The sequence below is a fragment of the Callospermophilus lateralis genome, chromosome 2 (assembly GCF_048772815.1).
Source record: "Callospermophilus lateralis isolate mCalLat2 chromosome 2, mCalLat2.hap1, whole genome shotgun sequence".
Taxonomy (NCBI): Eukaryota; Metazoa; Chordata; class Mammalia; order Rodentia; family Sciuridae; genus Callospermophilus; species Callospermophilus lateralis.
The window spans coordinates 30,721,334-30,733,394 of record NC_135306.1 but is presented as its reverse complement, the minus strand read 5'-3'; the positions used below and the strand labels follow the sequence as shown (position 1 = coordinate 30,733,394).

At 43.8% G+C, this 12,061-nt stretch overlaps 1 protein-coding gene across 1 annotated transcript in view; it reads left to right on the top strand.

The window, feature by feature from the left end:
- Positions 1 to 686: 686 nt before the first annotated feature.
- The window catches only part of Plppr1 (phospholipid phosphatase related 1), a 283,020-nt gene continuing 271,645 nt past the window's right edge, over positions 687 to 12,061 (top strand). The window contains exon 1 of the mRNA XM_076843244.2: positions 687 to 775. The gene's annotated coding sequence lies outside the window, so the exon portion shown is untranslated. The remainder of the gene's footprint in view (positions 776 to 12,061) is intronic.

Below are 12,061 nucleotides of genomic sequence, written 5' to 3'. Positions count from 1 at the left end.
GGTTCTTTTTGGACCTCCGGGTCCACGCTCCACGGTTGCCGGTGGAATTTCTGGCTCACACACTAAAAATACCCGGGACAGGGAGAGCCTGGTATTACCCAAAGCTCACAGGAGAAGTGGCATCCTAGGATGGGTGGGGATCCGGCCACCAGCTTTCCGCGCGGCAGGAGTCACGGAGTCCTCCAGCAGGGCGCACCTTGGCGACGGGGTTTCCCAGCTGCCTTCCGGGAACCCCGCGGAGCTCCGGCTGCTCCGGTGGGTGCAATCTTCCTCCACTCTCCAGTAAGCCAGCTCTCTCCGCCTGCCAGGTCTCCGGAGCGAGCGCTCAGTGTCCTTCTCTGAGCATGCGCAGCCTGGCGCCCTCCCCGCCCCCGCCTTGTGCCCCCTCCCCGCCAGCCTTTTGCTCCTCTCCTTTCATTAAACAAGCAGAAGATCCTGAAACCTGGACCCTGTGTAGGCAGCGGCGTCAAGAGGCGGCGGAGGAGGAGGCAAAGCGCGGAATGGGCGCCGAGGGGGATCTGTGATCCCGCGCACCCACGTCCCCCCTCCCGCGCGCGCTCACACACATACATACACACACTGGCATACTCGCCACACACTCGCACAAACACACACTCGTGCACGCCCGCGCCGCGCGCTCGCCGACTCGCTCTCCCACGCAGGCGGAATGCAGCAGCTCCCGGGGAGAGTGTCTCCAGCAGCTGCCTGAATGCACTTCGCTGCCGCGAGCGGGACGGCCCAGTAGGGCGCACCGGAGGACGCTCCGCCACTGGAGGTGAGTGTGGCGCCCGCCGCCGAGGGACAGCTCCCGGACGTCACAGCGCCTGGGCAGCCCTGGGGGCAGGTTCCTGACCCCACGCGGTGGTGCAGGTGGCCCACGCCTGGCTCGTGGGTTTCAAGGTGCAGATGAAGGCGGCGCCGGGCAGTGTAGGAGGAGAGGGCGATCCCAGGGAGGGTCGCCTCCTGCGAGGTGTCAGATTGACCGGGCAGAAAGCTATCGCCTCTCTGCTCGTAAACTTTCCTCTGCTGTCATTTGGGAAACGTGGAGACAAAGCGGGCGTGGAGGCTCCCATCGTCCGGTTCCACCCTCCTGACTGCATTCCGGGTTTCGAGGCGAGCCGGTCGCGTGGGTGGGCATGCGGGCCGGGGGCGCCCTGCAGGTAGGTGGTGCCAAGTCCTCCTACCCGGCCGGGATTGGGATTTCTCTCCCTCAGCTATCAGCATTGCGATTGATTTTTGCCTGGGGCGTGGGCACCTGTCATCTTTCCCTTCCACTCGCCTGCGCCCCAGGCGCATAGTAGTGGTGTGTGTGTGTGGGGGGGGGGGGTGTCACCTGAAGAATTGGAGGGACAACCATAGGCTTTCGCAGTGCTGGAGGCGCCGGGGTGAGGCTCGGGTCAGTGGGGGAATGAATGATGAGTTACTGAAAGGCTTGCCATAATCACCTCCTAGAAACGCTGGGCGCCAGGATCGCTCCTCTAGGGGGAAGATGCTGCTTTCAGTACACCAGCGTGGCAGCGCTGGGAGCTGGACTGGGGCTGCTGTCGCGGCAGCGGCGGCAGGGGCAGCTGCGGCTTTATTTTTGCCTTGGGGTTTTATGACACACACGTGTGGAATATGTGGAGGATTCTGGGTTATTTTTCTTTGTGGGCATACTGTTTTTTCTTTCAACCTTTTTCGTGGAAGAGATGTTTTGCTGCCTACAACCTGGTATCTAGCTGGTGGTCAGGCACGGTTCTGAATATCTCTTTGGCTCAAAAGAAAAGATTCTGGGAAAAGGATTCCTTAAAATGCCAACCCCAATGGGGCAGGATCTCAGAGTACAGAGTGCTTGCCGGCATCTGGGGAAAGCTTGACAATCTAATGGTCCTTTGAAACAACCAAGACTGGGTCAGCATACGATGAGTCCAGGAACTGGACAAAGGGGAACGCAGGAGGGATGGACAATGGTCTTTTGGGGGAGATGTGACCAGAGGCCCATTAAGGCAGAAAGAGGTCGAGTGCAAGACCAGGAACTCTGCAACCTTCACTGAATTCACATGCCTCTTCTACTTCTATGGGTGGCAGCTCCTATTCATGCAGCGGGACTCTAGTTTCGAGATGTCTGGAATGTCACATCTGGAACATAAAGGACGTGATTATTCCTGGGCTTATCCTTTAGCATAATCACAAACTAGTTCTTTAGGTCTAGAAAGTGCCAGTGTGAAAGTTTCTCCATCTTGGCGTGTTTGTGCTTGGAAGGTGGGATGGCCACACAGGTATATTTTTGTCTCTTCTGTACTCAAAGTCTCAGATTTGTAAGGGAAGCCAAGCCAATTCTGGCAGAAAGAAACACCGGAGCCCAGATCCAGTACTGGTCATCAGAGGGGATTCTCTTCACTTGGAGATGACAGATGGGGCTCTCTCTCTGCTGCTGTTTGGAATAGGGACCATTTTTGTTTTTAACATTTTGTGACTTCAAAGAGGGAGAAAACACAGCAAACATACACACATATACATACATAGAAACACACATTTATGAGATTCATTGAGAAAGTTCACGTATGAAAGAGTGGTTGACTCATCAGTTATATACCCGAAAGTGCAGAGGTTTTGGGAAAAGAAGAAAGAAAGAAAAGGAATTAAGAAAAGATGCATATTACTAAAACAGATTGACTTTTATGATTTTTTTAAAAGGCTTTCACTAAGACAGAAATCTGAAAGTGTTGTTTTTTTTTCTTTTTCAAATAACAAGTGAAGTAAAGACCTTTCCAGAAATATTTTCAAGATGAAATTGGCATAGAGGGGGTATAAAAATAATTGTCAGCATATGTCCTTTTTTATTTCATGGTGAATATTCTCATCATTTTCCTTGCAAATCTTGGCAAGAAAAGATAAAGATTTTTTTTTCTCCTTACTAGAGCTCTTTCTTTGCTCTGCTACAATGTATTCCTTCCTTCTTCATTTCCAAGATCACTTTATTTTGATCATATTCAGATTCTGTTCACAAGTACTTATTGACTGCATATTCTGTATTTAGCAAGTCAGATAAAACGTATAACAGTTCTGTTCCTCGAAGAGTTTACAATCCAGTTGTAAAAAAATTAACATACATAAAATAATCAAAGTAGGATAGCTCTGAATCGTACTGTGAGCTCTTTACACATGTGCTACACATTCTTTCCCCTCTTCCTGGATTTTCACAGCACTTAGAAAACATACATCAGCACTTATTATATGTTCGAGCCTGGAGTAAAAAAAGTAGGAAGAAAAAAATTGGTCCCAGGAAAAGGGGGGGAACACTTAGGTCTTAACTATCTATGATGTAATCCAATTAACTGTTATAATTGCAGAGTAAACCAAATACTGACAATGTAGACATGTAAATGATTTTCTTCTCCTGAAGAATTGGAACAGGTGATTATTGAGATATTTTTGAAAAATGAATAATATTTTCAGGTAGGGAAGTATAGAAAGGACATTCCAAGCAGAGGGAATGTGAGAGAGTGCTTGATAAATTAGCGTAAATATAAGTCATGCTGTGTGGCTAGGGCCATACAAGCATGAACAGTGCCTGGGTGATAACTAATTAATACCTGATCCTGTGGCATGAGTGTTTGGATAGAGATGTACCAAAATGATATGGAAGCACAAGGGGAAGGTTTCCATCTAAAGGAGGGGAAGAAGATCAAGATGATTTCTTAGGGAGTTTGAAGTGAGCTGAATCTTGAACAAGGACAAGGAGATGAAAGACTTTCTGGGCAGATATAAACATGTGAGGACTAGAATTAGTTCTCTGTGACTATAGTGAGAGTGTGGGGTTTTAGCTCCTGGGAGGGACATGACATCAAGCCTGAGAAGTCAGCAGGGATCAAGGGTGAAAGGAACATGCAAAACAGCTTCAATTTTATCCAGGAGCATTTGAAAGTTGGAAAAGCTGAGACATGATCTGATTTGCATTAGAGAATGATGGCTGTGACCACAGTGTGGAGGATGAATTGGAAGTGGTGAGACTGGAGGCAGAGAGCTTGTTGTGGAAATACAGGGAGGTGTGAGTGATGAGGGTGGTGGAGTAGGGTGGAGAGGAGGACCTCTATCTAGGAAACAGAGAAGTGAAACCTGCTGATCTTCAAAGCAGGGCCACCATCACGTGCTCCTGTATCATCCTCTACTTCCCCAGCACTCACTTGTGTAGCTGTCTTTTCTGCCTTGGGAGGGCAAGGCATTCACAGCTGCATCTTCCACATTCAGTGCAGGCCTGGTACAGTCCCTACTCAGTAAATATTTGTTGAATGAGTGATTAAATAAATGACTGAGAAATAAAGTCACGAAGTGACGATGCTGCACTTAGAATAGCAGAAGCTAGATCATGATTTCCATTTCCCCAAGGCAATCAACTTTTGGGAGGTCAGTGACCAAAATGTTCCAGAGAGATCACAGCTACAAACAAAAGCACTTGTCTCAGCCACCTCTATGAAGACCTGTCATTTGAGGTGCCACTGAGGGAAATGGTGTTGAGACATCATTTCTTTTTTATATTTAAAAAAATCATACCATCAACACATCCTGAAGGCAACATCAACCACATAAGTAATTCCTGATAACGTAATATGCTAGTGATAAGTGTGAATCCCCTTTTCCTTCTCTCTTACTTGTCAAAATTTCCTGATTTCATGGAAATCAGGACTTTATGAAAACTTCTAAAACTAGCTGGGACCGGGGAGTTTGTAAGCCACAGGGTATCATTTAAGCAGCTCATGGCATACTGGCATCCCGGGATGTGGGCCAGACCACCCATGTTCATCAACAGTATAACCCTAGGAACTAGGCCTCTTATGAACCAAGCCCAGGCATATTGGGTTTCAGTCTGAAAATCACAATAAAAGATGCCAGAATGGAGAAAACAGTCAGAACTTGTTTTCTGCAGGGGATGAAGGAAAGGAGCACCAAAGAGAGTAGCTGCTTGAATGGTATCAGAGGAATGATGAGGGAAGTTAGCCCAGGAAGGTGAAAACTCACTGCGGTCCTGCAGGAGTCGATTTTGGGGTGACATTGAAACAACTTGGAAAGCACTGGGACAGATCCCCGTGTGTAGTGGTTTCATAGTCAATGGCAACTATTTTTTGTGTTAAGGGAGAGGATAGAAAGAGCTGGACCATAGAGCCAGAGAGCAAATTTCAGCTTTTAACAACCAGAGATTAAGGAGAGAAACAAGCTCTGGTAAAGAATGTAGGAAGGGAATTCTCAGACAAAATGGGAAATAACTGGCAGGAAAGCAGAGGCCTTAGGAATCATGAGAAGGGGTGATCAGATTTCACATAAGTGGCCTGGGTCAGGCCTTGCACAAGTGCCCACATGTGGAATCTTGTTTTACCCCACAACACGTGTGACTCCTTTCTCCACTTTCCAGCCTAAGCAGCTGAAGCTAAGGGTCCAGCAACTTGACCATGATTAACAATCTTGTAGGTGTCAGGTCTCAAAATCCATTTTCATGATCCTACAGCCTGTCTCCCCTCTTGGAATGTGTAAATTATCAGAATGGTTTTTGAATGAGGAGAGACTGAAAGGATTGAAAGTAGAGAACTGAGAAAAAGACAATGAATTGGAGTTCTGGGGTAACTGTCAGGAAAGCAGCTTTAGCACAGCAGTGTGCTCAGAAGCCGTATTTCAGAGTGGGGGAAGGAGCCAGGAAAATCCAGGCAGTGCACACCTATCAGTCATTCATGGAATCTGGCAGGGAGAAGAGTTATGGGGCCATTGGGAGAAGGTGCAGGGAGCTACAAGCAAGTTCTTATCAAGCAGGAGCAGATGGGAAGAGTCAGTGGCTAAGCAGAACAAAAGCTGCGGGAACTGAGTAGGAGAGGAAAGGAAGCCTCTGCCTGAGAGCCGGCAAAGATGGATTTGAGGACATATACAGGGTTGCTGTTCTCCTGACCAAATGACCCAAGCACTTCCTGAATCCTAAAGTGTCCTGGAAACCTAAGGAGGCTCCAAGTGCCGGACACTAATGGTGGCACATGGGCATGCAGGCTGATGGTCCTTGTTTATGTAGCATGGAATCTGGCAGTGTGAGCTCCAGTGTCGGCTGCTACCTGAATTAATTCTTAACCAATTGGGGACTCTGAATGGATTGATTTCTTCTTCATTCTGGCTCTGCCATTTCTTGATCGTGTGACTTTGGGCACCCTGTTTACCTCTTTGTGCTGCTTCTAGTTACTCCTAGGTTAAGAGGGAGACCACAGTAGAACCTGTCACAAAAGATTGTGAAGATTAATTATTTGGTATAGCTTGGCACAGAGTAAGTGCTCAGAAAATGGTGAGTATTATGGGTGACTGTTACCGTGATGTTAAAAACATAAAGCTTTGACTATAAGCTCAGGTCTCTAGAGATGGTATGCTTTGGCATCCATTTAAAAATATTTTTTTCCATGGTTGGTTATAAATAGCTGGCTCTACTCCCGTCTTCCTGAATTCAGGAATTAAATCAGCAGATATGAATATGGCAGGAGCAGACTAGCTCTGCTGTGAGAAGCCTAGGTGGGGCAGACATGTGCTGGGAGCGTCTGCCAAAAACTTTTGCCTGGTGGTCTACTTCTCGCACCTGTCTGGGGAGGAGGAAAGTTGGCTTGCCTTAGGCAGGTCCTTGCATTCTTCAGGCTCACAAGCATCTCACAACAGGGACTTAGCTGTTTAGCAGATCATTTTCAGTGAAGTGACTAGCCACATTAATTACAGTACCTCTTTGGTACTGAGGAATATAAACTCTAAATACCTCAGATGTGAGGTTTACAACATTCCTTAGAAGTTAAATGTCTCCTTCCTCATGGAAAAGTTGTCATGTGTTCTCAAATAGAATCCCAGGGGATGTGGACGGCTGGATTCTATTTGATAACTAGCTGGCAGCAGGGCAGAGACTGGAACTTGGGTCTGACCTGCATCCTGGTGCCCTTCATAGCCAAATACATTTTGGTTCTGTTTCAGCCCATCTTATTTATATTTCAGCCATAGTAAACTTGTTTTTTGTTTTTGTTTTTGTTTATTTGGTTTTAGAATTTAAATACATGTCCTATTTTTTTTTTGGTACCAGAGATTGAATTCAGGGACACTTGACCATGGAGCCACATCCCTAGCCCTGTTTGTATTTTATTTAGAGACAGGGTCGCATTGAGTTGCTTAGTACCTCACCATTGCTGAGGCTAGCTTTGAGCTCACTATCCTCCTGCCTCAGCCTCCCAAGCCACTAGGATTACAGGTGTCACTGCGCTCAGCTGTCCTAATTTTTATTGGTTCTTTTTACTCGTACATAAAAGTAGAATTCTAAACTTATAGTTGCCCCAGTAAGACTTTTCTTTTTCATCTTTAGTCTTTTGACTCTGTTCTTCCCTCTTTATGGAATTCCATTCTTGCTATCCCCTGCCTAACTCCCTTAGTTTTCAAGTCAAAGTCACATCCAAAGGAAGGTCGTCTTAACCTCTTACACTAGGTTAACTTCCAAATCTATGTTGCTTCGGTAGTCCCAAGCTTTGTCACAGAATAAGCGCTTCGGTAAAAATGTTGGATTGAGTGAATCTCTTGGGTGAATGAATCTTGCCCTGTCTAGTCATTGATGATGAGCTCCAAAATATAGCTTTGTGTTATTAAAAAAATCATAGAATTTTCTTTTTAAAAAATGCATTTTATGTGAAAGACCGAGAGAAATGATACTCTCATTACGTGCAATATCTGATATTTTATAATTACAGTCCTTTTATTTCTGATTGTTGCAGTACTGGTTGTTACCCTCTGAGTTGATTTTGTGACCACTCCTTCAGTGGATCACAACCATTTGGTTAAAAGACATTAATCTGTATTATATCTGCTTTGGCCATGAATTAGAAAATATTTCCTTTTTTGTGCATAAAAAATCTTATAAGAGTTTTCAAGTTGGATGATTTCTAGATCTTATCCAATCACATTTCCTGAAATGAGGAATTGAGAACCAAAGAAATAGAGGTAGGAGGGGCTGGTAAAATGTTTCATTTCCTGGCTGATATGCTAATCAGTAAAGATTGCATTCAATAGTAAAAGCAAGGCCAAAGGGATAAAAGTGATAGTTGAATGAAAGCTCTATCTGCCTGTTATCTCTCTGAGTTTCAGCCTCTCAGGGTTAGAGATTGTCTAGACTAGTTCCTTCACTTATCCATGTATGTATGAATGTGGCTATTTGTCTACTTCTCTATTTTTCAGGGTTTTTTTTTTTTTTTTTTTCTGCAGATTCAAGTTAGTAAAGAGGAGAAAACTATTTTACCCATCAGTTTGGCTGATCTTGGCTTATAGCCCTGTTGAACTGTTTTGAAGGTTTGAGGGCAGAATGGCAGAATTTGACCATTTACACACACACACACACACACACACACACACACACTTGATTGATTAAGTACCACACAAGGTACTACTATGGACTATCCAAGGGGATTCACTTGTATTATTTCTTTAATTCCTGAAGAATAGTTATCAATATCCCCATTTGACAGCTGAGCAAAGCAAATCACAGAAAGTTGAGTTGCTTACCCGCTTCTCCGAGCGAGAGCTAGGTCTGAGTCCAAAGTCTGTGTTCTTTCCCCCACTTGGTCCTTCTCATTCCAAGGCTTAGACTTTCACAGAATCCCTGGGAAGCCTAATGTGATGCCTTCGGTGGCTTGTGCCATTAACTGCCTGGGAAGTCAGCAGTCGCCTCCGCATCTGCCAGTATTTCCTCCTTATGTGGTACATTTATCTTTTCTCATTCATCAATAACAACATGGAGAAGAGCTGCATACACATAGGAAATAAATGCCCTCTTTGTGTGAAGATCATAAATTTTTACCTGCCAGGAAAGCACATATTTTATTCTGCCTCCATTATGTGAGAAAGGGCCTTTTCTCTGGGTATTATTGCATCAAGTGTTGTAGAAAGGCTCACAGACACAGACTGATGGAAAGGTGATCATGTTGACTGGAGCAGATCTGTCACAAGGAGGGTAATGTATTTGCCCTGCTGACAGGGGTTCTGGGTGCCCTTTCTGTTGAGGTTTCTGATGGAAAGCGTGGAACAGTGGCCCCTCATCAACATTTAAATTCAATGAAATATATAATCAAGTGGAATCAGATACAATTAGCAAGAAGAGTGTCTGGTTGAGAGTGCTGCTGTTCAGCTCAGCTGCTCTCTAAGCCAAGCGTGCTTTATCATTACTCCCATCTCCCAGGCTTCCCTGGCTATGGCTTCCAGGCAAACCCACTGACTGCTCTAATAATCAGCCCACAGCCTGCTCTCCTGGGGGTCACTGGAACTGAAAAAAAAAAAAAAAAGACCTTTTCATTCACACTTGTATTCAATGAGAGAGAGAAAACATTACCTTCCTGCTTTTTTTTTTTTTTTTTTTTTTTCCCTACCGTGTTTTAGCCAGGCAATATCTCTAGTTTTGAAGAAAATCTTTTAGGTTTAGTTTTCTACATGGGTTGACATGTAACATGTGACACAGTTTCTGGTCAGGCTGGTTTGGAACAATAAGAGTATTGTATTTTAGCATTAAAAATGAGTTAAATCAGTGATATATCTACTACAGTGATGCACAAAAGACAGATATAATGAAGTACCTGGTGTAGAAAATAAATATCACTCAAATTTCTGCCTCAACTTGTTTCTCTCATTTGGTATAAGTTCCTTCAAGTTTTTTTGGTTTATTGACATTTGTCTGTTTTTTTCCCCCTTTTCTGAAGGGTAAGATCATACTTTATGAATTTTTTTCACCATTTACTTTTTGTTGTAATTTCAAACAGAAGCCATTTCTTTTGATTAGTAAATATTTGTTAAATATTACCATTGTATGAGAAGGATGAATGCTGCTTTCCATTTTAAAATAGAAAATGACTAATGAAGAAATATTTTCTGAGCATCTTGTGGAAGCCACTTATTATGCCACAGGCTTTTGAAGAGTTCACATTCTAGCAAAAGATAACACACTGAGGGCTCTCTGTTTGAACTTAGTCAATGGCAGCAGCTGTCAATTCTCCTTGATTCACAGAATTGCTGGAAGGGATAGTCCATTCCAATTGTCTTATTTTTCCTGATGAGAAAGTTGAAGTCCTCTGAGGTTAAGTGACTAGTCCAGGGTCCCACAAGTCTGGAGAAGCTGAGACGGCTGGCTGTTTTTAGCCTTTAAGTCAGTACTGATCCTGTTACATCTGACTGCATCAGAAAGCAAGACCTAGGGAACTCACTTCACAAACACTAGCTTGAGCAAAGAATCCCTACCAGATGGAAACTCAGGTTTTAGATAAATGTCAGCACCCAGAGTCAGCTGCAGAGATTGCCTTCCATCCTCCCACCCCAATCTGCCCATTTCCTGCCTCTCCATGCTCCATGGTCTTCTCCATAGTGTGAGATTCTCACATTAGAGTAGTACTTGGGAGCCAGGCAACAATCATACAATGAAATGAGATGTTATCTGGGGAAGATATTCTCCTATAAACATATTAGTAGAGATTTATTTTTTCAGGTTAGCTTCTTGCCATCTTAAACCTTAATGAATTTTAAAACAAATGCATTTTACTTGCCAACTTTAATCAAGTCGTAAAGTCTTCCTTTTAATAACTGATGACTTTTGTCCATGATGGAAACATAAATAGAACTCTGATTCTTAAGTACTCTAACTGTATTTCCCTGCTCAGGAAGCAGGATCATGTGGTGGGTTAAGAGCTTAGAATATGGGGTCAGATGGAGCTGAGTCTGAGCTCCAGTTCTGCCATTCACTAGCTTTTTTTTTTTTTTTAATTTCTTTTGTAGTTGTAGATGGAGAGCATACCTTTATTTTATTTGTTTATTTTTATGTGGTGCTAAGGATCGAACCTTGCTAGGCAAGTGTTCTGCCACGGAGCTACAGCCCCAGCCCCCATTCACTAGCTTTTTGATGTTAGGCCAATCTCTTAGTCTTTCTAAATTTTAGATCTCTCATCTATAAGATGGCTAAAATAAAAGTACTCCTTCTCCTATGGAAATTTGATGAGGAATAAGGAAACTACTTATTTTAACATAGAGTCTAGAACATAATAAGGACTGAAGAAACTGTAGCTGCTATTAACTTTCATTACTTGTGATAGACAAAGGACATACTGCTGCTATAGCCCTCAGAACCACTTAAATATCAAGTTTTAAAATTCTGGGCTATCACATCTTCCTCTATAACATTTTAACCTCCTTTAAAAAATTAAAGCTTAAACCAAGAAGTTGAAAATATGACTCATTATGCTGCTAACTCTAAAACTTTATAAGGTCTTTGTCAGAATATTGCTTTTGGTCATGCTGATCTCTGAGCCATGGAATTCAGAAGCCTAGCAAAAGGTGGGAAAGGGAGAGAGGTGATCAATATATCAAAACTCTATTTTAAAAATTAAATCTCAATCCTCTTTCTTTTCATTTTTCTACTTTCATAAAAATGCTTGGGAACTGACAAAAGTGTACACTTTTCTTAAATGTAAAGACAACATTATTAGTCTCTGTTGGTCACATAGGTGCTTTAAGTCTCATTTTCCTTAGTTGTACTGGTTGTTTTTCTAGATGTAGACACACACTCATGGTTGCAAAGAATCACAGAACCTGAGATGTGGATGGTAAGAATCCCAGTCAAACTCTCAGTACGAGGGCCTTCCCTTCTACACCACATAACAAGAAATCGTCCAGTCTCTCCTTGCCACCACCAGGGCTTCATTCCTCCCTGTGTTGGTGACCACAGTTGGAGGTACCCAAGACAGGAAGCAACTGGGTCTGAGCTGTGGTCGGCCAGGATCCTGGGAGCTGGGGCAGAGAAGGTAACTTTTTTTTATTCATTAAATGCCCCAAATTTTGGCCTTGGGGATCTTTGCACTTGTGGTTAGCTCAGTCTGGAATGTCTGTTCCACAGAAGTCAGCATCTCCCTTCTATGCCACCTCATCCATCCACTCAAGTGTTATCCGACAGGCCTTCCCGGGTAACTCTAATACACCCACCTCATTAATCTTTAGTTCTATGCTGATTTAGTTCTCTCGTTAGTGCAATAAACACCTTACTTTTCATATATGTGTAAAA